Raw genomic sequence first — 26,290 nt, 5'->3', positions numbered from 1 at the left:
CTAGTCATAAGTCTCAGTGCTACGGTTCCTAATCCCAAGTCTGGAGATATTCCCCAAGTACAGCTTGGAGAACAGGCCTTTCCTAAACCACCTGAAAGGGGAAACGCTGTGTGGCTGCTCTCAGTGGCTGGAGCAGCGGTGAAGGGCAAGAGCAAGAGCACAGCCAGGAGGCATAAAGGCCGCGGGTGCACAGCAGCCCCAGGCTGGGAGGACAAGAACTGCCCATCGAGGCTGGAGATGGCACTTGAGTTTAAAGGGCTCTGCAGGCAGCTGCACAGCCGGCCCCAAGACCTTCCAGGGCGGCTCCCACCCAGTCTGGGTGTTTTCCAGCCCTCTGCTTAGAGCTGCTTCGAGCAGCAGGCTCTGGGGGAAGTGGTTTCATACGGATATTCAAGAATGTTGGGAAGAAATCCATAGGTCATTTTTCATAGCCGTGGTTCGTAACTGTTTTTGGATAAAATGTTGAAGAATATATTCCCTTTGAGAATCGGGTAAGACCTTCCCAGAAAAGTGCACACACGTACACAATTCTGCACACACTTTCAACAGGTTCTTCAAGAACTCCTGACCCCGGTCAGAGACCACTCCTGCCCTAGAGGGTCTCAGGCGCTTTAGCCGCTGCTATTAATAAAACACTTTAATTTTTTTTTTTCAACGTTTATTTATTTTTGGAACAGAGAGAGACAGAGCATGAATGGGGGAGGGGCAGAGAGAGAGGGAGACACAGAATCGGAAACAAGCTCCAGGCTCTGAGCCATCAGCCCAGAGCCCGACGCGGGGCTCGAACCCACGGACCGCGAGATCGTGACCTGGCTGAAGTCGGACGCTTAACCGACTGCGCCACCCAGGCGCCCCAATAAAACACTTTAAAAAAGGCTAACGGCAACATGAATTTCCACTACAGCAAGGCAGCTGTGATATGTAAGGTACCGGCATAAAGTGATGTGCAGCAGGTCTCTGGGGAGGGGCCTGTGGCTTCACAAAGACCACCAGGAATGACACAGAGAGCCCATGCCTGGGCTCCCAGAGGAAGGCAACGTATAGCTAAGACAATCTACCATGGATCTTCAGACATGAGACCGCCAAGCCTGACATCCTCAGGGCCTGTGGACCCTGAGATGGTCTCTTTTCGTTGGACTGGCAAGCCAACACCCGACTCATCATGCAGTGTCAATTTACCGAGGGTTTCCTTAAATGCTCCAGAAAGTGGGGTGTAGAAAACTGCCGACACGCTGTAACTGTAATTCCTTCCCCTAATTAGAGCCAAAACATTGGGTCCCAGTGGTCCTGGGGAATGACCAAAGCAGAGACTGCTGTGACATGGAAGAAAAGGTGGTCTGGGCATGGGAAGGACAACTTCAACTTGGCAGGGGCAAGGGGGGGGTGCTGCAGAGAGCCCCTACAGCAGACACACACATGTGGCAGGCCCCTCATGACAATCTGAGGCCTCTCTGGACCCCTGGGGTTCCCAGCGACTAACTAATGCCATCCGCTGTCCCAAAGATACAATGCCCTTCCCAGCAGCCTCTTGCAAGCAGCCCATCAAGACGCCACAGAAGCTTTTGTCACTCACAGTCCTGTTGCAGCTCCTTGTCGCCCTGTAACAGTGCAACAAGTCAGTCTAAGTTTCTTCTTACCTAGCATTAAAATATACTTAAAGAATATATCCTGCCTACTTCCAAAAAGAATTTCAGGTAGTTTTTAATAATTTATACCCAAGGCAGGGGTGCCTGGGTGGCGCAGTCGGTTAAGCGTCCGACTTCAGCCAGGTCACGATCTCACAGTCTGTGAGTTCGAGCCCCGCGTCAGGCTCTGGGCTGATGGCTCAGAGCTTGGAGCCTGTTTCCGATTCTGTGTCTCCCTCTCTCTCTGCCCCTCCCCTGTTCATGCTCTGTCTCTCTCTGTCTCAAAAATAAACAAACGTTGAAAAAAAAATTAAAAAAATTTATACCCAAGGCAAATAAAATAAAGTAAAATAAAATAAAATAAAATAAAATAAAATAAAATAAAAGCAAGACTGGAAATCACATGAAACGAAAGATAAATTTTTTTTAATGTTTATTTTTGAGGGAGAGACAGAGCGTGAGCCAGGGAGGGGCAGAGAGAGAGGGAGACACAGAATCCAAAGCAGGCTCCAGGCTTTGAGCTGTCAGCACAGAGCCTAATGCAGGGCTCAAACTCATGAACCCTGAGATCATGACCTGGGCCGAAATCGGACGCTCAACCAACTGAGCCACCCAGGCGCCCCTGAAAGATGAAATTTTGACCAAGAACTGGAGAGATAAGACAGTAATTACAATTAAACAACAAATCAGGCCTGGGCTCCCTGGTAGCCTGGGCAAAAAGGGAAAGATATGGAGTTCCATAGTCTTTGCTTTCTGATTAATAAAGGCAGAATAGAAAACATTCCACTGAGGAAGATGGTGATTTTCTTTGGCTGACACTCAGTTCTAATATGAAATTACGGCAGCCATCCTTTACGTTAAGGAATAATGAGTAGCATAATACAAATCGTCTTCAATGACAGTTTTACATAAAATACAAAATGTTCTTCCTATAACTTAGTCAGGCGTTGAGTACCCTTTAGAATCTGTCCCAGTTACTCTCCCAGCTTCATTTCCTTCTTCCTGTCCCTCCCATCCGCACGAGGAACTACGTATTTCAATCAAACCAGACTTCTCATTCCGGGAACACACCTAGTATTCTCCTTACTTACCTTTACTCACCTTAAACTCTTTTTTTAATTACACTCTTTTTAAAGTTTATTTATTTATTTAGAGAGAGATGGAGATCGTACATGCACGAGGAAGGGGCAGAGAGAGATAGAGACAGAATGTCAAGCAGGCTCTGTGCTGACAGACTTGAGGCTTGAACCCATGAACTGTGAGATCATGATCTGAGCTGAGATCAAGAATCAGCCACTTAACCGACTGAGCCACCTGGGTGCCCCAAACTCTTTTTTTTTTTTTTTAAGTAGACTCCATGCCCAATGTGGGGTTTGAATCAAAAAAATGTGCTCTACTGACTGAGCCAGCCAGGTGCCCCCTCCCTAAACTCTCTTTTTTTAAAACTTTTCTTAATGTTTATTTATTTTTGAGAGAGAGAGTGTGTGTGTGAATGGGGGAGGGGTAGAGAGAGAGGGAAAGACAGAACCTGAAGCAGGCTCCAGGCTCTGAGCTGTCAGTGCAGAGTCTGATGTGGGGCTTGAACTCACCAACTAAGAGATCACAACCTGAGCTGAAGTCAGAGGCTTACCTGACTGAGCCACCCAGGCGCTCCTAAACTAAACTCTTAAATTCCTGCCTCTTTGCAAAGATTTCTCCAGTTCTCCCAGTCAAAGAGGTCTCCTCTCACACCTCCCCAAACCTGCCACCACCTCAGGGCAGAGCACCACGGAGGTCACACAGGCACAGACAGGATGGGTAGGGTCCTAGGAGTCAGGTTGACCTGAGCTCAAATCTGATGCTGCTATTTATTGACTGTGAGCAAGCAGCTAACTCTCTCTGAGCCTCAGTTTCCACATCTACAGAACAAAAACCACAATACCTATACCTTGCAAAGCTTTGTAAGGACTGAATGGACATCTATAAAGGCCTGCACAGGACTGCAGCCTCCAGGAAAAGGGGGTGTGACAATGGCTGCTTATGTACAGACTTGGGCATCTGTCTTCTCTCCTGCACTACAAAAGGAGCTCCCTGAAGGTGACAGAGTGAAGTCCCTCCCCAAATGTCTTCCACATAGGAAGACCTTGATAACGGAGTGTTTTTTGGAAGCCTATTTGGAATTACGTCAGAGATCCTGACACGGGGTAGATTCAGACCCAGGTCCAAACACAAACCTCCTAACTCCCAGGCCATACTTTATCCACACAATGCTGCCAGCCCCTTGAGGCTCTCAAGCACTCCGACTTCCTTTGCCCACAGTGAAAACCCTCTCCCCCATCAGAAAGTCATTCTTATCATACAGGTCTCCAAATACCCATGCAAATCACATTATTACAACCTGAAGTGGCCACCTTATCCAAAGATCCTATTTGAAGAGAGCTGGTGTGTATTTAATTGTTATGAATGTATAGCACTGACCAATGCCTTGATGAACTAGAGATAAAATCTATCAGCCCTTGATGGCTAATTTGGTATAACATGAATACTGTGAGTTCTAATAACTCACAGGAGACTACTCTAGCACTTACAAGCTATATGTCTTCCACACTCATAAAACAACCATAATTACCTTTCATGGGTGAGATGTTCTAGTAATTCCTAAGTGACTTAACCCTAGAAAGTCTATGGAAAAAGCGAATTCAAAGAATTTTTGTTTCCAAAGCAGAAGGCAAGATCAAGAACCTATGAGCCCATTTTTTAAACAAACATTCCAGAAACCATACATCCCTTCATTTCCTGGGGACATATATGTGGCAGTGACGCCATCCCTTGCCAACAGTGTAAAACTGTGTCAAAAACCGCTTTGAATTTGCTAGTTTGGAAGTTCCTTTCAGAAGCAGTGCGGCTCTGTCGTGGGGTGAAAAGTGAGGCCTTCCCGGAGCAGACAAGGGGGTGCACTTTGCAACCAGACAGACCTACATGTAAATCTCACTTTAAAAAAACTGGGATAAGCTATTTAACTTTCTTGGGCCTCAATGCTCTCATGTATAAAATGGGAATAATGGTATTAATGAATGCAGAAATGACTCTCCCATTTTACAGTGCATCAGAATCACTTGGAGAGTTTGCTAAAAATACAGATACGTGCATTCCATCCCCAAAGATACTGTGTTAGTGTGTCTGATGGGGGGCCCAGAAATCTGTGGGGATTTAAATTATTTTTCATTTTTAATTACACAATATGTAAATACATTTCCCCCTTGTAAAATATTAAAACATTACCTTATCAGTTATGATTGCATTCAGCTGCAAGCAATTAAAAAAACTAACAGTCGCTTCAACAGATGGGGGGTTATTTTTCTCATGGAACAAGAAGAAATCCAGAAGCAGGCAGTACAGAGCTGGAGCTGAGCTGCCCCTCGCGGATTACATGAAGGACCCAGGACCCTTCTGTGTTCTTGCTCTGCCATCCCTGGCCTGTGGCTTCCATGCTTATGACTGTAAGAGGCAGAAGGTGACACGGGGGCCGAAGGGCTGTGCCGTTTTATTTATGAAGGAGCGCTCTCCCCAGGAGCTAAGAAAATGTCTTAGCTAGGCACACAGCCAGCCCAAACAACATCAAGGTTGTGTCAGTACAGGAGCGAGGCATGGGAGTTAGACAGCAAATGAGCAGTGCCTACTACAATTACGCTGAAGGTTCATGTCCCCTTGGCCCTCTCTTCCCAGTGCCCCTAGGGATCCTGGCCTTGTGGGCATCTGTACCAAGCTCCTGAGGAGATTCTGATGGCCACCGCGTGGCTGTTGGACCCCGCCACGTGTACGGTGCTCATGCAGAGGCTTAGGTCTGGCTCTCAAGTGCTCGGCCTGGTAGAGCCATCTCAGCGTCCAGCGAACACCCACCCATCCTCTCCTCCCCCACAACCCACCCAGAAAAACCTAATCTCACGCTGCAGCCACAGCTCAAGTTTGTTTTGCTCGGCATAGGACACTGGGGCGTGGTAAATCACTGCCTTGTTTTAAAAATCAAATCCATCCTTCAAAGCGTGATAATCTGTCACCTCTGGCAGTATTTAAAGAAGGTGACTTGCGTGCCCAGATCTGGCTGAAACCATGATACCCTGAGTGAGATGACAGCGTTGTCCCACAGGAGAACACAAGCCTAGGGAGGCTTGCTTGCCCTCTACTGACACTTACAGCACTGGGTCAGGGGGAAAACATCTGATGGTGGGCAAGTACTCGCCACATATTAAGTGGGGGGAAAAAAACAAGATAAAAATGCTACATAGAGTTTTGTATTAAAAAGTGTACAGCTATGCAAAGCAAGAAAAGCCTGGAAATCTAATCCTAATTGGTAACAGCAGGGGACAACGTACTGGGGAGAGTAATTATGTTTTATTCCCTTCGGGTCTTTGGGGGAAGGGCTGGTAACTTTCCAAAAGTTTCTACGAAAAACATGCATGTCTTTTGTAACCAGATTTAGGATTTAAAAAAAAAAAAATTGTGTCAACCTCTAACAGTCATCAGGAATCATAAAATAACTTTTGGAAGGCCTCTGGTGGGTCAGCTCATCTAACTCTATGCCATATCTATGCTATCTGGTCTTCGTGTAAAATTCAAAGGCAAATAAGAAGGACTTTAGCCAAAGCAAGGGCATGACCATGTGTATGTAGGGCACCGTGACACAGCCGCTGGCTACAATGGTAGCGTTTTAACAATCTGCCACCATTCTGATTTAACAGGGGAAAACACTCCAGAATGAAACACGGGCTCAAGGTCCCTGTGACTTCCTAATCGAGGAGCTGCAAAGAGAAATGCAGGGTCATTACTCAGCCACCGTGTGCGCTCAGCTATCCTGCACGCAGCAATTAGGGTGGAACTGGAGGTGCCATGCACACTGCATACAAAGCCAGCCCCCATCTGGGAAGAACCAAAAGGCACAAGACCCCACAGCACGGCAAGCATCCAGCTAGTAAGAAAAGTTTTTCCAATCAGGGTATGCTCTTCGCAAACCCCTGCCTGCAATTTCCTCAGGAAGCCTGTGGCTATCAAACAAGCAAGCTAATAAATATATTAATAGGCACGATCTGCAAGGTGGATGCTGTTAACTTTGGGGAGGCAGCGGAACTGTGAGTCGAGTCTGGGGAGGTAAACTTCACACCTAAGGCTCTATTCTCTACTCACCTTTTCCATTCTAGCAATTGCTTATGGCCCGCTGGCAATAAACAGCCTTGGCTGGGTTCTTCTACAACAGAGCTGTTCCAATCACTAAGGATGCCCTGGTTTAAATTGAGTTTGCTGCAGCGGCTCAGTTAAGCCTCTGACTCTTGATTTCTGCTCACAATCTCAAGGATCGTTAGATCGAGCCCCGTGTCGGGCTCTGTGCTGACAGCTCAGAGCCTAGAGCCTGTTTGAGATTCTGTCTCTCCCTCTCTCTCTCTCTGCCCCTCCCCTGCTCGTTCTCGGTCTTTCTCTCTCTCAAAAAATAACACATAAAAATTTTTTTAAATAAATAGAGCTTGCTGCACCTGGGCCTCTTTTTCCCAATCTGATGGCAGAAAAGTGGCCTCTTTCTAGTCAACAGACCCTGAGCCTGCTGTACTGTGCTTTCCAAGGCCCCAGTCATGGTGCCTGCTTTGGGAGGCCTGGAGAGGACAGGGGATGGTGCACCTTGGAAGCTACAACCGTGGTCCCAGGGACCCAGGGCATGACCTCCCCTTGCTAGGTTTCCAAGGGCTCTGATGCAAAGCTGAATTATGTGTCTGGCCACACCATCTTGAAGTGTGCAGGGATGGTGCCTATTTAATGTTCCAAGAGCCTGCAGGTCAGAAATAATGAAATACAGTTGGCAAATCAACATAAAAGTATCCAACCTCAGTAGGAATTAAAGAAATGGAAATTTAGATGAAATGTACTTTCTCCTGCCAATTTATCAAAACCTGAGAAGCCCCTCGTGTGCAGCAGTCCTAACCGGTCTCCCAGAATCCCTTCCTGCCCTGTCCTATCCATCCTCTACATAGCAGCCAGAGTGACCTTTCTCGAGTTGCAAACTTCATCATGTCACTGGCCTGCTTAAAGCTCCTTTATGGTTTTCTGCTGCTGTTAGGGTACGGTTTACATTCCGTCACCAAGCCTTGCTGACTCTTGTCCTGCCTTCCTCTCTAGCCCATCTCACTGCACCTCCGTGTCCTCTGGCCTCAGCATCTCTAGGCCTGTGCTCATTAGCAGCTCTGGGGCATTTGCACATTCTGTTCCCTCTGTCTGGATTTCTAGGACAGTCTCTCCACATGATCCCCATCTGCCTCCACCTTAGTTAATGTTCAACACCTTGAGAACATGGCCTAAAAACCCATCTTCGAGGAAGCCTTCCCCAACCCCATTCCACATACTTGTCCTTAGGTCCCCAACCCAGACCGGGTTAGGTTGGATCCCAATAAATGCTGAGCACATAAAAAACAGGACCAATTTTTTGGAGTAAGAATCCTAAAAATCAGCATCCCCTTTGACATGGCAATTCTATTTAAAGGAATTTATTATAAGTAAATAATCTAGGGGCACCTAGTTGACTCAGTTGGTGGTGCATGCCTACTCTTGATCTCGGGGTTGTAAGTTCCAGCTCCACACTGGGCGTAGAGCTGACTTAAGCAAAAAGTAAATAAATAAAAAAATTTTTAAATTACAAAATTAAAAACTCATCCATGAAATGATAAAAAAAATGTAAATCATCTAAAATGCAGACAAAGATTTAAGCCCTACCATATTTATTGTTGAGTTAAATATAACAGCCCAGGACAAAAGAAACAGAAACAATCTCAATGTCCAACATTTAGGTAATGAATGGTAAAATCAATGACAATACATCCATATGATGGAACATTATGTAGTCATTTTAAAATGATACGTATAAGCTGTGTTTTAATTAAAAATGCTGATTATATGTTAAGTGCAGGGAAAAACAGGGCGCAAAATTGTATTTACATTATAATCTCTGCAAAGAAAAATGCATTAACCATACAAGAAGGAAATATGCCAAATGTTTATAGTGACCTTTGGGTAGTAAGATAATGAATGTGTTTCTCTACTTCTCTACATTTCTTCATGCTTTCAGATTCTTGGAGGAAAAAAACAAAGGCGTAAGCAGCTAAATTCAACCTCTCCCAATTCTCCCACCTTGCCACGCAAGGTCGGCTGGAGTGAACACACCTCTCATCCACTGCAGTGCTGACCTCCTAGGACTGTTCCGCTCAGGGTCTCCTGACCCACAGCATGTTTTGGCAAATACCAGGGGAGCAGGAGGGCTGAGGCCATCAGTCCCTGTACCCCAAAGGTAAAGGACAGCAATCCCTGGCAGACTGTCCCAAGTTATCTGGTCACCTCTAAGCAGGCTGTTGAATATGACCCTCTTCCTACCACAGAAATGTCTAATTTATTGTCCCGGTCTTAGAACAGGCATTCTACTATAATCCTATTCAAGAAATACCAGAATTTTTACTTTTATCGTTGATAGGAGTCAACCAACAAGGAAATGGCAGCCTGTATGTCAAGATCCACCCCTGATGAATAGCTAGGCCATTCAATGCATGGCGTCTGGTTCCATCGGGTTTGGAATTAGGGGAATTTCACAGAGGTGGATGGTGAGGGCCAAAGATCTTTAACAAGTAGGGGCTGGTGCACAACAACGGGATGGAACAAAGATTCTTTCCTGCTTTTCTGTGTCACCACCGTGGGAGGGCCTTTCCCAGTGATGGAGGAGCCCACAGCACGCAGGCTCTGCATCACCGGCTGGTGTTGCGGGCTCTCTGCTCGCTAGCAGCTTTCGAGGCTGACAAACTGCCCGGCAATGACACGCAGCCCACATGCTGCAGTGTCTTTTCCTGCGGGCTGTAGGAACGGGAGAGCGCAGGGATGAATGGCACTAAATAATGCAGGGGTGAGCACCATTCACGCGGGAGCATAACAAAGGACATCTGAGAGAGCCGCAGGGTGGAGGGGGCATGTGAGAAGGTTAACACTTCACACCAGGCTCCAAATCATAGCCAGGAAGCTTAAGGCAGTTCCCACGTCAGTCCCCCTCATGTCTCACCCATCCACCTGCATCGGACACTGTCTGATAGAGAATTACGCTCCATTCCTGACACGACACTCACGGGAAGGTCTCCACCCTTACCCACACAAAGGCAGTGCCACATGCTTGGCACATCTGCTTTGAGGGGGCTCTCTCAAGAACACAGTGCCACCAAGAGCAGAGACCATCTCCGTATTACTCCCTCACCCTAGTCATCCACCTTCTACAGCAGCGTGGTACAATGGAGACCACCCAGGACTGGCAGGTGGAAATGAAAGGGAGGCAGATTTCAGACAAAATGAAGACAAGTCTTGCTGTTTCACTGGAGAAGAGGCCAACGGTGCTTACGCGCTGCCTGTGAGACTAAGCTTTCCACCACTGGAAGTATACAAGTGTGGGCTGGCAGCTACCTGGCAGAACGCTCTAGAAGGGATGATTGCTTTGCCAGAGATGTTGCCCTTGGTAACCCACTGGGCTCCTTCCACCTTCGAGACCCTGGGTGCCGTTGATTTCACTGAAGGCCCAAAGCTGCCTTCTTCATTCACAACGTAATGTTGACCACAACCATACACCCAATTAGATGTTCCACACAATAAATGACTGCCAGGAGTGGCACTGGGGAAGAATAAAGGAGCCACTCACTCCTCCACTAGGGAATGGAAGGCGGACTGGCCTGGAGGAAGCCTGTGACACTCAAATCAACCAGGAGGCTGCAAATCTCTCCAGACTCCACTTCTACCCACATATACGTGACTTATTCCAGAAGACAGATGACTGTAAAATACCACCAACCAAACTTACTGAGCTCTTATAATATCCTAGGTGTCTTACCTCGTTACTTTAGTTAATCCCTGTCATAACGCTAACCTGGAAACTTCTTAAAAAATGTTTATTTACTTATTTGGGGGCAAGGGGCAGAGAGAGAGGGAGAGAGAGAATCCCAAGCAGGCTCTGTGCTGCCAGCACAGAGCCCAACGCAGAGCCCAGTGCGGGGCTCGATCCCACCAACAGAGATCAGGACCTCAGCCAAAATCAGGAGTCAGACGCCTAACCGACCGGGCCCACCAGGCGCCCTTCATGTGGAAACTTTTTCTTCTCACCTGGGAGGTGAGGCTCAGAGAAGCCGAATGACTGCTCAGACACACACAGCAAGCAGCAGGACCTGGACCAGAATCCAGTTCCGTCCAACTTCAAAACCCAAGCACTAGTAAGTTTACCCACTAGTAAGTTATAATGTACCTACTCAGAAAATGGTAAAATTAAGAACCCTGATATGCAGACAGTCTCTAAATAATTTGTTTTCACCCAATACACAGAAGTATCTTCCATTTGGGGGTGCCTGGCTGGCTCAGTCAGAAGAGCAAGCGACTTGATCTCGGGGTCGTGAGTTCGAGCCCAACGGTGGGTGTAGACATTACTTAAATAAATAAACTTAAAAAAAAAAAAATCTTCCATCTAAATTAAACCTTTCCCTGGGCATGCAAAGCGAGGCCAGCCCTCTCTGGTGTGACTTTTCCATCCTTAATACTGCCTTCCTTTTGGTGTTGAGACTGATACTGGGCAAAAAGTTGGCAGCTGGCATTTACAGCTGGAAGGAACCTTAAGCTGTAACCACCCACTGCCCCCAATCACACACTGCACTTCAGGCAGACCCCAGGTGAGCACCCAGGCTGCCGACACTCCCCCCCCCAACCCCCCCCTCCTCTGAACGACTGAGGGTGGGGCGTCCGAGTCAATGGGAGAATTTAATGCCTTTCACAAGGAGGGCCCTTCCTTCCCTCTTTTAAGTTTATTTATTTATTTAAGTGATCTCTACACCCAACATGGGGCTCGAACTCATGACCCCGAGATCGAAAATCACATGCACTTCCAACTGAGCCAGCCAGGCACTCCAGAGAGGGCTATTTCTTAATGACCGGCCAGTGAGCCAGGATGTTGGAAGAGGGGCAAGAATTCATTAATTAGCACTAATTCTTACTGAAGTCTTTTTTATGTCCAGCCCTGGGACAGGCATCATGAAGAACAGGCCCTCCAGGTAATTAAAATCCAGTTTGGAAACCATTCTCTAATCCCTCAAGAATCCATGGATCTAGGCACTGATCGACACTAGCTGCAAACATCACAAAGAAAAAAGACAACCAGACTTCATGAGCCTCCCGAGAAAGAAATACAGCACCTCCAAAGCAGTCTCGTCGAAAAATTAAACCTGGATTTTATCAGACTGTAGATCCAATGTCCAGGTTACGTGAAATACAGAAAACAGGAACATGTGAACGTATTCAACGATACCATGGAGTTACAATCAGCAAACTCTATAATGGGAAACTCTATAGGGTAAAGGACCTGGTTTCTTTAGCAAATAAACTGCAATTAAATAAATATGGAGGAGGAGCAAATTACACGAAAAGAGACATAGGAGACATATCAACTAATTGTAATGTTGGACCTTCTTAGATCCTATTCAAACGAACTTAAAAAAAAAAAAAGACATTATGAGACAACTAGAAATTTGAATACTAACTGAACATGAAATATTCAGGAATAACTGGTGATTTCTGAGCACAATAATGGTATTGTGGTTGTTTTTAAAAAGAGTTCATTTCTGGGGCGCCTGGGTGGCTCACTCGGTTAAGCGTCCGATTTTGGCTCAGGTCATGATCTCATGGTTCCTGAGTTCGAGCCCCACATTGGGCTCTGTGCTGACAGCTCAGAGCCTGGGTCCTGCTTCAGACTCAGTGTCTCCCTCTCCCTCTGCCCTTCACCCACTCATGCTCTGCCTCTGTCTCTCTCAAAAATAAATGAACATTAAAAAAAAAAAAAGAGTTCATTTCCTTTTAGAGATACACACTGAAATATACGGCTGAACTATACAGCTGAACTAGTATGATTTGAGGGATACACTTCTTTTTTTTTTTTTTTTTTTTTTAATTTTTTTTTTTCAACCTTTATTTATTTTTGGGACAGAGAGAGACAGAGCATGAACGGGGGAGGGGCAGAGAGAGAGGGAGACACAGAATCGGAAACAGGCTCCAGGCTCTGAGCCATCAGCCCAGAGCCTGACGCGGGGCTCGAACTCACAGACCGCGAGATCGTGACCTGGCTGAAGTCGGACGCTTAACCGACTGCGCCACCCAGGCGCCCCTTGAGGGATACACTTCAAGATAATACGGACGAGGGGTGCCTGGATGGCTCAAAGGAGCATGCAACTCTTGATCTCGGGGTCATGAATTCAAGCCCCACATGGGGTATAAAAATTACCCAAATAAATAAAACTTTCAAAATAATAATAACATGGACCGGGACAGGAAACAGATAGGCATACTGACAAAATCTAATAGGCTATGAGTTGAAAATTGTTGGAGTTGTTTAAAGGGTAAGTGGAGGTTCATTATACTATTGTATTTTTGTATGTGTTTGAAATTTTCTGGAACACAAAGCTTAAAAAGGAAGCCCAGAGTTGAAGGTAAGATCGATACACTCAGTATTCACAGAGAAAAGTTAAAGCAAAAACTACAGGGCCTAGACCACACATTGCATGGACATTAAGATGAGGGAGACATTTAGACTCAACAGGTATTTATGCAGTGCCTATCCTGTAGTAGGCTCTGCATCGGGCAGTTTCCACCAGCCGTGTGATCTCTGCACCTCAACTTCCTCATCTACAAAATGGGGGACGTTAAGAATTCTGCTTCATCCTGTTGTTAGTAAGAGGAGAGGAGCTTAAACACATCAAGCACTCAGAACAGTACCTGGCCCACAGCAAAGGTACTCAGTAAGTGGTAGCTTCATGTAACGCTATGCAATAAATACTATTAGACCCATTTTATGGCTGAGGAAATGGGGGCTCAGAAAAGTAAGGTAACTTGTCCAGAAGGTCATGCTGCTAATAAGAGGTAAGAGCCTGGATTTCAGAAGCAGAGCTAGGTCTAGGCTGGGCTCCCTTGAGCATGCCAAGGGCAGGAAAGGGCCCCGTGACTGCTGGAGAACACAAGGAATGAAAATGTCAAGGGAAAAAATGAGCTCTGCGAACAAAGAGTAGGAATAAGGTTAAGGCTGAAAGAAGGAAGGAAGAAAAACACTCAAGACCCTCAGAAATGCCACTCTGATGAAGTTCAGGGCAAATTCTTCTTCTAATTAAAGACTGGTCTCCACAGCTGTCATTGGGGTGACCTCACTAATTCAAATAAATAGCCACGGGGTTTCAGAGGGAACAATTTTAACTCTGCTTTCCATAATAAGGATTCTGGATTACAGCCCAAAGCTTTAGCTAGTTAAGTGTGTGGGTCAGTCTCATAAATTGTTTTCTTGGCTGAATCCCAAGAAAGCCAGGCTGTCATTCCAGAAATGAGGTGATGGGTTTTGCACCCCTCCCCAAAAGGAGGGAGCCTTCTCCACTCCTTATACCGCTGGGACTCTCAACCTGCCCCTAAAATCTGTTCTAGTGCTGGGAAAATACACTGTTGAAGACGGCTGTCCAGACAGGTCACCCCAGAAACACCCCCCCAACCCCAGGAGAAGACCATCTCTCCACTAAACAGGGGGACAAAGGTCATCTCAGTAGCCGAGCCTTCTCTGTTTGCTGACCGCCACATCTCCTACCACGGCAGGCCGAGCACCTTGGGGAAGAGCTCCAGGCCCCTGGAGTTTCTGTTCCGACCGGGCAGTTCTGCTGTTCACATGCTTGAGGGGGCACCGCTGACAAGCATTTTCCAGAGGCCTCTGTGCTGGTGCAGGAAGAGGGCTGGTTGTGGTCCGAACATGCCATTCAAGTCCTCGCTCTGCCCCGGTGGCCACAGACAACTCACTTACCTGCTTGGCTTCCTTGTTTACGAAGCTGGATAACATGAGAACCTCACCGCACCATGAAAATGCAACACGTGTGGAACGCTAGACAAAATGTTGACCACTGGTATGACGACGCGCACTCCCATCAGGCCAGAACCAGACCAGATCTTTCAGAACAGGATTCTGAGCCAGTGCTTCCTCCCGGACTCTCCACTCCTTCCCTCTGGGGCTCGAACCTGTCTGCCCCCGGGGCAATATGGAACAATGGGCCCAGTCAGGCGGTGAGTTGGTCAGGTCTGGGTTTGATTTCCGGCTCCGCCACATTATCTTCATTTTCCATTCCTAGCAATTTTACAGTTGAAATGGATAAATAAGCCTTGTCCGCTCCTCACTATCTTGGCCGATGGGAAAACAAAAATCCACAGATAACCTACGAACCTCATTTTGCCGTAGAGTTTCAGCCTCTTTTCACTAAAACTTGGCACAAAAGGGCTGATGTGAACATTTTATTTGAATTTTCTTCCTCGTCCTGCTCTCGTGATTTCTCTCCAGTGCAGGTGCTGACGAACACTAACAAGCTCCTAAAACGAGCAGCAGGAAAAAGGCAGGAGACACGGACAAAGGAGCGTAGGTCTGCAACACGGATCCTCAGCTTGCACAGAACGAGGACTGGCCAAGGTAAGGACCACGTGACCTTGGTCTGCCTGACCCGAGCTCAGCATGTTCTTTTTCACGAGGCCGCATAGCAGGTTTCAACAAGGAGGCACAGTGAAAGTGGGGGTTTCGGGGGCAGCCAGACCTGGGCACAAACTCCTGGCTCTGCAATTTATGTGCCCCAAGACCTCAGGCAAGTTATTTTGTCTTGGTTTTAAGCCTCCGTCATTTCATTTGTAAAATGGGGCAGAGTAACTAAAACTTCGCAGGACTGCTGGGAGAATCAGGACTAATATCTGTATTTAAAGGATGTTTAAGATAAGAACTACTAAAAAAAAAAAATTAAAAGAATAACAACTACTGTGTATTAATGCTTATGTGCTGACACGTAGTCTCATTTAAACCTTAAAACTACCCTAGGAAGTAGCGATCACTGCCTCCCAAGTTTAAAGATGAGGACACGGAGGCTCAGACTAAGTAACGTGCCCCGAAGACACAGGAGGTGAATGTTGGGGCTGAGAAAAGGGCCCTGGGACTGTCTTCCCCCATGGTTGTGCTCTTAGTGCCACGACAGTGCCTGGCGCCCAGCAGGTTGTAAACAAAAGACGGCTATGGAATAGATCCTGGTGAAGGCCTTCACACACCTTACTCACACTAGCCCTGGATGAGGAAACTGTCATTTCCATTGTACAGGCAAGAAGGCTAGCGCTCAGACAGCTTAGAATCCCCAGTGCAACAAAAAGCCCTTTCCTTTAGAGACACAGACTTCAGTGCTTACGGATAAAACTATACGAGGTCAGGATTCTGAAAATAATGCGGCAGGGGAGGTGGCGAGATTAAACAAGATCGGATGGGCCAGATGTTGAGAACCTTTGAAGCTGAGTCATGGGCACCTACACAGGAGTTCATCACACTGTTATCCCTGTTCTCGTTTATGTTTGAAATTACCCACAACAAAAAGTGCAAACAAAAAGAAAAATCACTTCACCTCCTAGAGAATGTGTAAGGCAGAAGTGGATCTCAAGCTGAGGAGTGTCTGTCCCCAAATTTCGAGTCCCCTCCAATCCACTGTGATAATCGCTTTAAAGTACTCCTCCTGCCCTCCGGTACCATAGGGTCCAGCCCTGCGAGGGGACAGGCATCACTCGAGAGCCCAAGTGCTGCTATTCTGAATCAAGGAGTTCTGAGAGGCAGGTAGTCTCTACTGAGGGTCAAATGGTGCCAGCCCACGCTGTTGTGGGGGTGCAGAGGAAGGGGAGCCTTCCTTCCTGGAGAGTCCAGAAAAGGCTTCAGAAAGGAAGCTGGACCAGGGTGTGGAGAGGATCTAGATGATCTGAAGGGGAAGGCAGGAATAAAAATGGGGGGGGGGGGGGAGGGTGCGCCTGGGTGACTCAGTCAGTTAAGCCTCCGACTTCGGTTCAGGTCATGATCTCATGGTTCATGATATCGAAACCCACACTGGGCTCTCTGCTGTCAGCGCAGAGCCCACTTCAGATGCTCTGTCCACCCCTACTTCGAAAGAAAGAAAGAAAGAAAGAAAGGAAGGAAGGAAGGAAGGAAGGAAGGAAGGAAGGAAGGAAGGAAAGAAAGAAGAAAAGAAAGGAAGGAAGAAAGAAAAAGAAAGAGGGGGAAGGAGCAGTGAGTCAAACAAAAAGGGGGCTCAGGCCACCTCCTTGGCTCTCTTCCTGAGGTCCCTCGCTGGCCTCACTTCCCCAGTCTCCCCTCCTACAGCCCACCCTCCACACTACCCCAGGACGATCTCCCCCATACAAAAATCTGATCACATGCTCCCCCTGCACATTAAAAACCTCCCTAAGCTCCCCCATTAACTCCAGATAATGTCTGCTCTGTTCAACCTGACTCTCAGGGTGACTGTCACTCACCAGCCCTCACAGTGCCACCTCCCCCCTTGCCAGGTCCCCATGCAGGCAACAGAGCCTGTGGTCTGGCTGCGCCCCCCAACAGTGCCTTTCTCTAATGTCCCCTCTTTCTAGCATGCCCCACCTCCTCCTTAAAAGCTCCTGCAGGGAACCGGCTCAGATGTCACCTCTTCACTCTGCTCCAGCACAGCCCTGTTGTCAGGACACCCCCATTCTGCACTGGTCTGTGGGACTGCCTCTTGATGAGAACATGGGCTCTAGGGCAGGGAGAGAACACCCCTCTCATTGCTCCCCATCAATACAGCAGGTGATCGATACAAGATGGCTGTTATCACCATTAGTGTCTTAAACACTGTGGCTCCCGGGCAGGCAGGCAGAGGCTATGCCAGCCATCACAGTGCCTGGCATGAAGGGGCTTCCAGAACAGTGACCGGACAGGGGAAGACGGCAGGACACTGAGCAGAGGGCCCCTTCCTGACCTTGGCTGAAACAGTCTTGCTGTGATACCCTTCGTGTGTCTGCACAGCCTGCAGCTGCAGGAGGCTTATTTAGTGCCTAAAAATGCCGTAACAGTTTCCTTCCAAAGGTTCCAGACAAACAGAAAATGATAACGACAGCTTGACACTCCCCTTACCTCCATGGCTGCAAACCTAAAGAATATTTATGATCCGTGAGCTCAGAGACTTCATGTCTTAGAAGCAAAGAAAGGTCACAAGATGAACTGACGCAGACCATCTGCTCCTGGGTGGGGACAGCGATCCCCGTATTCAGTTATTCCCCCCAACGTACCAGGCACCTGCTTTTCTTGCGAAAATCTGGGAGCCAACACAACGATTTTTATTTAACTTGGAATAAAACCGACGTCTCCTACAAGGAGGGGTAAAAAGCTGAACACAAACATGCCGACTCTCGGGGAACTGAGGAACCTTCTGGCAGGTAACGAGAGACCTCCACACAGGGCCCACAGCCCTCTCAGGGAAAGGGTACTTGTGCTCTCCATATTAAATTCTTAGCGACAAGGCTTAACGGAGGAGAACAAATGCTCCTAGAGATGTTTGCATGATTGCAAACGGAGAAAAACTCGTCAGGGGCTAGCGCTAGAAGAGCTTCCCTCCTCCTACATTTTTCATGGGCCTGCTGCTCCTGCAATTCCCAACACCACGCTTCTGACATTACAGCAGATGCTGCCTGCCTGCCGCCGCCGCCGCCACACTAATCCTTCATCCTCGGGGGCCAATGGAAATGTATGATTTCCCATTAATCAGAGCCGTGGACACCAAAATAGCTCATCTGACCTTTGCAAATACCAAAGGGTGGATTTAAAGCGGAAACTGGCAAAAGATAATGCAAAAGTCTTTAGCTTTTCTTTCAAAGATGATTTTATGTCATTAACCAAGAAACAGACTGCCGATAGGGCCAACGGGGTTAAAAATTGGGTAGAAAACAGTCAGATTGGAAGCGAGGCAGCCACCAATGTTTCAGTACACGCGCGCGCACACACACGTTCTTTGGTGAATTATTTAATGTATATTAAAAATATATACGGCTCAGAAATCTTTTGGATTGAAAACAATGTCAAACTGGGAACTAGCAGTTCTCTGAGAGAATACACACACAAGGAAACACACATGGATTTCAATGCCCGGCACCGTTTGGACTCCATCACACAAAGAGCTAATACTGCTACAAACCACAGATCTGCTACTGGTGAGAAGACAGACCCTCTCTTAGGAGACGCACATTACAGCTCATCAAATTCATTATTAAGCTTCAGCACATACATACCCACTTCCTCTCTATTTATAGGCCTGTAAATCTTAGTCAGTGGTTGATATTTTAGGAGCAAAAGTGACCCCTTGATATTTCATGGGGATTTTCTTTGCATTGCTAGCATTCAGCACCACACAAAATTGGATCCCAAGTAATCTTTATGAGATGTAGGACTCCGGGTTTCTCCACTTTAAAAAAGTAATTACAGAAAACTTAAGGAACAGAGAAAAGAAGAAAAGCCATTCGCATAAGCCTGCCACCACCCTAATTCAATTTTTTTATAGCAGCTCTATTGAGATGTAATTCACATACCATAAAATTCACCCTTTTGAAGCAGTACAATTCAGTGGGTTTTAGTATATTCACAGAGTTGTGCAACCACCACCACCATCTAATTCCAGAATGTTTTCCTCCACCCAAAAAACTAATGTTGTCCCCATCAGCAGTCACTGCCCATTCCCCCCTCATCCCAGGCCCCCACAACCACTAACCTGCTTGCTCTCTGTATAGACTGGCCTATCCTGGACATTTCCCATAAATGGAATCATATAGTATATGGCCTTTATTGTCTGGCTTCTTTCACTTACTATAACATTTCACTGAATTCGGTGTTTATTAGCACTTTTGTTAGGTTTCCTTCCTATCTTAATTTTTATACACTTAAAGCATAATCCTTTGCTAACTTTACAAAGTCAAGCCTGGGTTTTGCTGAACAATGAGTTACTGACCCTTAGAGCTGGCCCAAGAGCTGAAGGAAGCCTGCCTGGTCTCTAAATGTGAGCCTATGATATTGGTCTAATTTTAACAGAAAGTACGGAAGATAGCGAATAGCACTACCAGCCCTCAGGACAACCACACACATTAGATACAATCTGCGGCAAAGAACAGTAAAGAATTCACGAACACAGAGTTAGGTAGGAAGAGCTAGCCACCATCCACTGAGCTGTTTTGCAAATGTTATGGGTAAAATTGTATGTGCACTAACCCCCTGCCCAATGCTCCTGAAATTCATATGTTGAATGTGACTATACTTAGAGATAGGTCTTTAAAATAATGGTAAAAGTAAAATGAAGCCACTAGAGTGGGCACTAAACCAAACTGACTGGTGACCTTATAAGAGGAAATTTGGACACACCAAGAGACACCAGGGATACGTCCAGTGTCAGGCCGTGTGAGGACACAGCAAGAAGGCAGCCATCTGTAAGTCAAGGAGAGAGGCCTCAAGAGAAATCAAACTTGCAGACACTTCCATCTTTAAATTCTCACCTCCAGAACCATGAGAAAATAAATTTTAAGCCACTTGGGCTGTGATATTTTATTATGGGACCTCTATCAAACTTATCTCATACCCCTAAACGCTCTTTAAAAAGTAGGACTAGTGGGGTGCCTGGGTGGCTCAGCTGGTTAAGCAGCAGACTCTTGATTTCAGCTCAGCTTGATCTGAGATCGAGTCCCGAGTTGGGTCCTATACTGTCTGGAGCCTGCTTAGGATTTTCTCTCCCCACCTCCCCCCCTCAGTGCCCCTCCCCTGCTTGTGCGTGCTCTCTCTCGCTCACTCAAAATAAATAAATAAACATTAAAAAAAAAAAGGACAAGTATCCCCATTTTACAGATAAGGAAGCTGAGGCTCAAACAGGTTAGTAAAGATGAGACTGAAACTGAAGTTTGTCTGATTTCGAAGTTTTGTTCTTTCCAGAAAGTACACTGTTGTAACCTATTTTTAACTTTTCTGCAGCACAAGGGGTCAGACTGTTAAAATAAAGTAAAACTTTTGTTCCATTTTTTAAAAACCCAGTATGTACTCTTCCCAGCGACACTTTCCAAATTCCAAATTCATTCATTTCAGAAACTTTAAAAATTTATGGGACGCCTAGGTGGTTCAGTAGGTTAAACATTCAACTCTTGATTTTGGCTCAGGTCATGATCTCACAGTCTGTGAGTTTGAGCCCCGCGTCGGGCTCTGTGCTGACAACTCAGGGCCTGGAGCCTGCTTCGGATTCTGTGTCTCCCTCTCTCTCTGCCCCTCCCCTGCTCATGCTCTGTCTCTCTCTCTCAAAAATAAATAAACATTAAAAAAAAAACAATAAAAACCCGTTATTTTCATTTAAGTTTCATTATTTATTTTGAGGGGGGAGGGGCAGAGAGAGGGAGAGAGAGAATCCCAAGCAGGCTCTGCACTGTCAGCGCAGAGCCCAACTCGGGGCTCAAACTCACGAACTGTGAGATCATGACCTTAGCCGAAACTAAGAGTCAGACGCTTAACTGACTGAACCACCTGGGGGGGGCCCCTAAGGATTTTATTATTTTTTAAATGTTTATTTATTTTTGAGAGAGAGAGGGAGCGTGAGCAGGGAGAGGCAGAGGGGGAAGGGGACAGAGACTCCAAAGCCAGCTCTGCGCTAACAGCAGTGAGCCTGATGTGGACCTTGAACTCATAAACAGTGAGATCATAACCTAAGCTTAAATCAGATGCTCAATCCACTGAGCCACCCAGGTGCCCCAAGATTTTATTTTTAAGTAATCTCTACCCCCAATGTGGTGCTCAAACCCATGACCCCGAGATTAAGAATCACACACTCCACCAACTAAGCTAGTCAGGCACCCCCTTAGAAACATTTTTGATGGTGCAAAAGACCATTTGATGTAATGAGTCAAGTGTTTTATATGCATTATCCAATTTGAGCTAAGAGATACATAGTAGTCATAACTGAGGAAACTGAGGCACAGAGACTTTAAATATCTGTATCATCCTGGCACTACCTTTACTTCCATTAAGTTCTCCAGTCTAATAGTTTCATTTTGAAAGACCAACTGAACTAAACTCTAGGCACTGGCCTCTCATTGAAACTGGCAGTGTTGGGGCGCCTGGGTGGCGCAGTCGGTTAAGCGTCCGACTTCAGCCAGGTCACGATCTCGCGGTCCGTGAGTTCGAGCCCCGCGTCGGGCTCTGGGCTGATGGCTCGGAACCTGGAGCCTGTTTCCGATTCTGTGTCTCCCTCTCTCTCTCTGCCCCTCCCCCGTTCATGCTCTGTCTCTCTCTGTCCCAAAAATAAATAAACGTTGAAAAAAAAAAATTAAAAAAAAAAAAGAAACTGGCAGTGTTGGGCACTCTGTATACCAAGATGAATGTCACCTGGTCCCTACCTAGGAAGGGGTGCGGAAGCCAGCAGGGGAAGGCCACAGCTCTCCAGGGCCCCTGCCAACCCATACGGAGTTTCAAGCAAATGAGAAAAAGGCTCATTCTCAAAGCAGGAGCGGCCCCAGAGCTCCTGGGGTTCAGCAGCCCTGTGCCTCTCCCCGCCATCCACACCCACTCCTGCCAAGAAGGAGAACAGCAAAGTGCATGGAAAGCGATGGAGTGTTCGCTTCTCTCGCCCTCGCTGGCCGCCTCACCCTGGACCCACAGCCTCCCTCCCACACCCCTCTGGACCAAAGCCAGCCAGGCCATGAGATGTGGGCATGCTAACTCTGGGAGCGGGGCGGGAGTAAGGAGCCAGGCCTACTGACGGTGGGTACTGGGGAACACCACAAAGTGACCGGGCCAAGCAGGGGTCGTAATGCCAGAGGGGACCACATGACGAGGAGATTGTCCCAAAGACCAGGTGAATGCGGAGCGGGAGCCAGAAAGCCAAAGCAGGTCAAAGGCAAGAGAACACCAGGGTCCCTCGGCATCTACAGAGGACCTGACTTTGCTACACTGTTCGATGCTGCTGGCACCCTCCATGAGGGCTTCGTGCCCTGCATTTCTCCCACAGGTGCTTTCTACCCTAGACAGCTGCTCCTGCCACCTGCTGCTCAGGGTCCCCACGCCCGCCTCTTCCCAGTGCTAGGTGCCACTCTACAGCCAAGAGTGGCAGTTGTGGGAACACTGGCCGGGAAGACCCAGCTCACCAGCGACACTGCCTGAACATCTAGCACGGAGGAACAGAAGGCTCAGTGCAGGGAACAGCACACCCTGAGGCTTCCGTTCTATCAAGAGCCTGTCCCATCCACAGGTTTCCGGTTGAATTGGAATAAATGGCTACAAAGCACCCCTCCCCACAGCTCAGAGTCACCGCACAGGATAAACGCGCACACACACACACACCCTACTCGATCTATAATCTGACCTGTGCCAGGATGCCAGGATAGATCTATGAAAAATGTAACTGGAGTAACCAGGACATCTGGGGTGAGGACGACAGTCGCTCTGGGATCACAGGCCATGTCTTAGTAAGTGTAGCATTGGAGCCACACCTTGCAGGAGGAGAACCTGACCATGAGAGCAAGAGAGGCAGAGAGGAGAACCCATCCTGGTGGAGGCAAGGGCAGAAGTGAAGGCTCAGAGACAGGCAGTGCGCCTCGATCCAGGCACGATCCAGGGTAGCCAGAAGCTAACGGAGCACTCCCCAAAGAGTGGGCTGGACCACCAGTGGATGACTTTAAGTGGGCCAGGGAGGTGCTGTTCAAACATTGAATCGGTTCTCTTGAGATTCTCCTGCTTCTGCCCTAGTTTGGCTGTTCCAACACTATGAATGCTCCCTGTTCTAACAAGGAGGGGGGCCTCAGCTGGGAGCCTTAGCAAGGCAAGAGGATCCAGCTAGAATAAGCTTGTTTTGCTCTCTCTGTATTTATTTATTTTTATGCTATTTTGGATTACTGCCAAGTGGAACTGGTTTTCAATTTACAGTAGTGCCAAAGGTCCTTTAAAAGCAAATTTGCCCAAATAAAAGAAGTGACTCAATATAAAGAAAATATCCTATAGATAGCAGCACAGGTGACCCCTGGATACGTGAAAATCATGAAGGTGATCCCCCAGGAGTTCATGGAAACAGTGGTATCCAGGAAACCCCGGGCCAGACAGAGCCTAGACATGCAGGAAAGGGAAGGAGGAGATACGCAAGTTTCTTCCAAGTGACCAAGAGACCTGGAAGGCCCACTAGGAAGGAGGTCCTGGTTCGTCCTCACCTCTAGGGGGAGGATCTCTGGGATGGCAACTCTTGGGATCTGCCTGGAACCAACCTATGAGCAGAACAGCGCTTTATGGCTAACCTGGGTTCATGTCTTGGCTCTGTCACTTACTCCCTGGGAGGTCTCCGGCATGTGACTCAGCCTCGCTATAAATCAGAGAAAATAACACCAGTGCGTGCCTTAAAGGTTGCTGCAAGGAGAATGGCCAGCAACCTTCACTAAAGGGCAATTTCCCCCTCACCCACTCCCTGGCTCTCTGGCAGAGAACCAAAGCTGAAATCCAGTCTTTCACAACGTTCCTCAGATTTGGAGGAAACCAGAACTTTACTCCTCTGTTCGGCCCCTAATGAAAGGATTTGCACAACGCCTGACTTTAGTTCACTCTACTGGGTTAAGCGACAAGAAGGGAGACCCTGTGGATTCTCAAGGTTCGCATGTCACCAGGAACGTGCAGGGGAACAGGAGTGTGGGCATCAAAGTTGCCGCCCTGGAGCTGTCCCTCAGGGCTGGCAGGCAGGCAGGAAGGGCCAAGAAGCGAGGCACCTATATACTTCCTATGAAAGTCAACTAAAAAATGCTGACCAAAAGGGTTCTTAGGAGCAAACTCTTCAACGAGAAAAGCAAAGGTCCTGGCTGGCCTGATGGAAGGCAGAGGGAGGCCAAGGAGGCAGGAGGAACAGAGCGTCTCTGCAGCTCCGCCAGCAGGCATTTTCTACCCTGCATTTCCATACGACGTGGCGCTCCAGAAGGAAGTCAGCCAAAGGCGGAAGCTTTCATCCACACATCTCAGAGACAGTTTTCCCTTTAGGGAGCAGGGACCACCACCAACCAAATGCCTTTTCCCTCCTCAGATGCGCAGAAACGGGGAAGATACCCAGCACGGATGCGGGTGAAGGGAAAACGGGCAATCTGTCCGTTTCATTTGCTCCAAGAGTCTGACCCAGGCTTTTACCTCTGCGAATTTAAACCAAAGAAATGCATAAGTGTACCAAGACACGTTGCTACAGCATTGTTTGTAAGGATGAAAATCCGCGGCCTCCGAGTAGGAGCATGGCTGTATAAACTGCAGATCCACTCTAAGGAGTGCTATGCACAATGAAGTGCATCTGAATATGCTGCATGGAAAGAGCTCCAAAATCTACAAAGGCATGACAAAAGCAGGCTGTAAAATGAAACCTACAGTAGGATCCCATGGCACAAAAGAAACTTCAGGGCATAAGGACCACACACTAAGCAGCTGACGGGGTTGCCTCCGGGGAGCCAAGTGGGGGTGGGAAAGTAGGGACTCACACTTTATACAGAACATACTTCTCATTGTCTAATTTTTAAACAAGGAGGAGTGCACGGGTCAATGCCCATTCACTGAAAGGCAAATAAATAAACAGTTGGCACACAAAAAAATAAAGAGCAGGCAGCCTCTGGGTAGAGGAGCCGCAGAGATGGGGGTTTGACTGCTGGCCCCCGCTGCAGAAGGCCCTTGGCCACCCCGAGGCTCCCCTTCCCTCTCTGCCTCCACCAAAGGAAGGCTGCCAGGGAGCGGGGCCCTTTCTCAAAGGCCGCCTTCTGACCACCACAGTGGGACTGCAATGGGGCTTCTGGGAGACCGTGCTCCCTTCCCCTTTACCCGCACCCTCCTGTCCCTTGTAGGACGCTGAGGCAGGTGCCATCTCACACCCCTCTCCCTAAGTCTATCAAGTTTGGAAACCAAAGAGCCCTTGGGACATTCTCTCAAACAAAAGCACACATTTGCTTTAATTTTTTTAACGTTTATTTATTTTTGAGACCGAGAGAGACAGAGCATGAACGGGGGAGGGGCAGAGAGAGAGGGAGACACAGAATCGGAAGCAGGCTCCAGGCTCTGAGCCGTCAGCCCAGAGCCCAACGCGGGGCTCGAACTCACAGACCGCGAGATCGTGCCCTGAGTTGAAGTCGGACGCTTAACCAACTGAGCCACCCAGGCGCCCCCAAAAGCACACATTTGAAGAAGTTCAATAACAAGCCCAATGGCGGGTTCCCTCCTCCAACTCTGTTCTCTCTCTTTCTGGCCAGCTCCTACTGGTCCGTCAAAACCAGGTTCAGGCAGGGGCACCTGGGTGACTTAGGCGTCTTGATTTCGCCTGAGGTCTCGATCTCACAGTTGGCGAGTTCGGGTCCCACATCGGGCTCCATACCGACAGCGCAGAGTCTGCTTGGGTTTCTCTCTCCCTCTCTCTCTGCCCCTCCCCTGCCTATTCTGTTTTTCGGTCTCAAAATAAATAAATAAATTTAATAATAATTAAAAAAAAAGAGATTCAGGCAGCGCTCTCAGGGAACCTTCCTTCTGCTCTCTGAGCCTCCCATGGGCCTTGTCCCCACTTCTATCCCAGACTCCCCTGGGCACTGAAATGACATGTTTATCTCCCTCTCAGTGGAAAACTCACTGAGGGTGGTGATTGTGTCTCACCAGGGGGCTGTCCCTCTTCCCCCCCCTCCCACCCCATCACACTGCAACCTGTGTGCCCAGGGCAGTGAGTTTTCCAGAAGATAAGAGGTATCTTCTCCTGGATGACATCAATTCACTAGGGGCCAGGATAATGCTACCAGCC

General features: G+C 47.8%; 1 protein-coding gene and 1 pseudogene across 6 annotated transcripts in view; one reads left to right on the top strand and one right to left on the bottom strand.

The window, feature by feature from the left end:
- The window catches only part of TOM1L2 (target of myb1 like 2 membrane trafficking protein), a 123,460-nt gene that overhangs the window by 79,584 nt on the left and 17,586 nt on the right, over positions 1-26,290 (bottom strand). The gene's annotated exons all lie outside the window — the stretch shown is intronic.
- The window catches only part of LOC112857120 (large ribosomal subunit protein eL31 pseudogene), a 39,714-nt pseudogene continuing 14,311 nt past the window's right edge, over positions 888-26,290 (top strand).

Source organism: Puma concolor, chromosome E1 (genome assembly GCF_028749965.1).
Source record: "Puma concolor isolate L17-30 chromosome E1, mPumCon1.1.hap2, whole genome shotgun sequence".
In the NCBI taxonomy this organism is placed as follows: Eukaryota; Metazoa; Chordata; class Mammalia; order Carnivora; family Felidae; genus Puma; species Puma concolor.
This window is presented reverse-complemented; position numbering and strand designations above follow the sequence as displayed.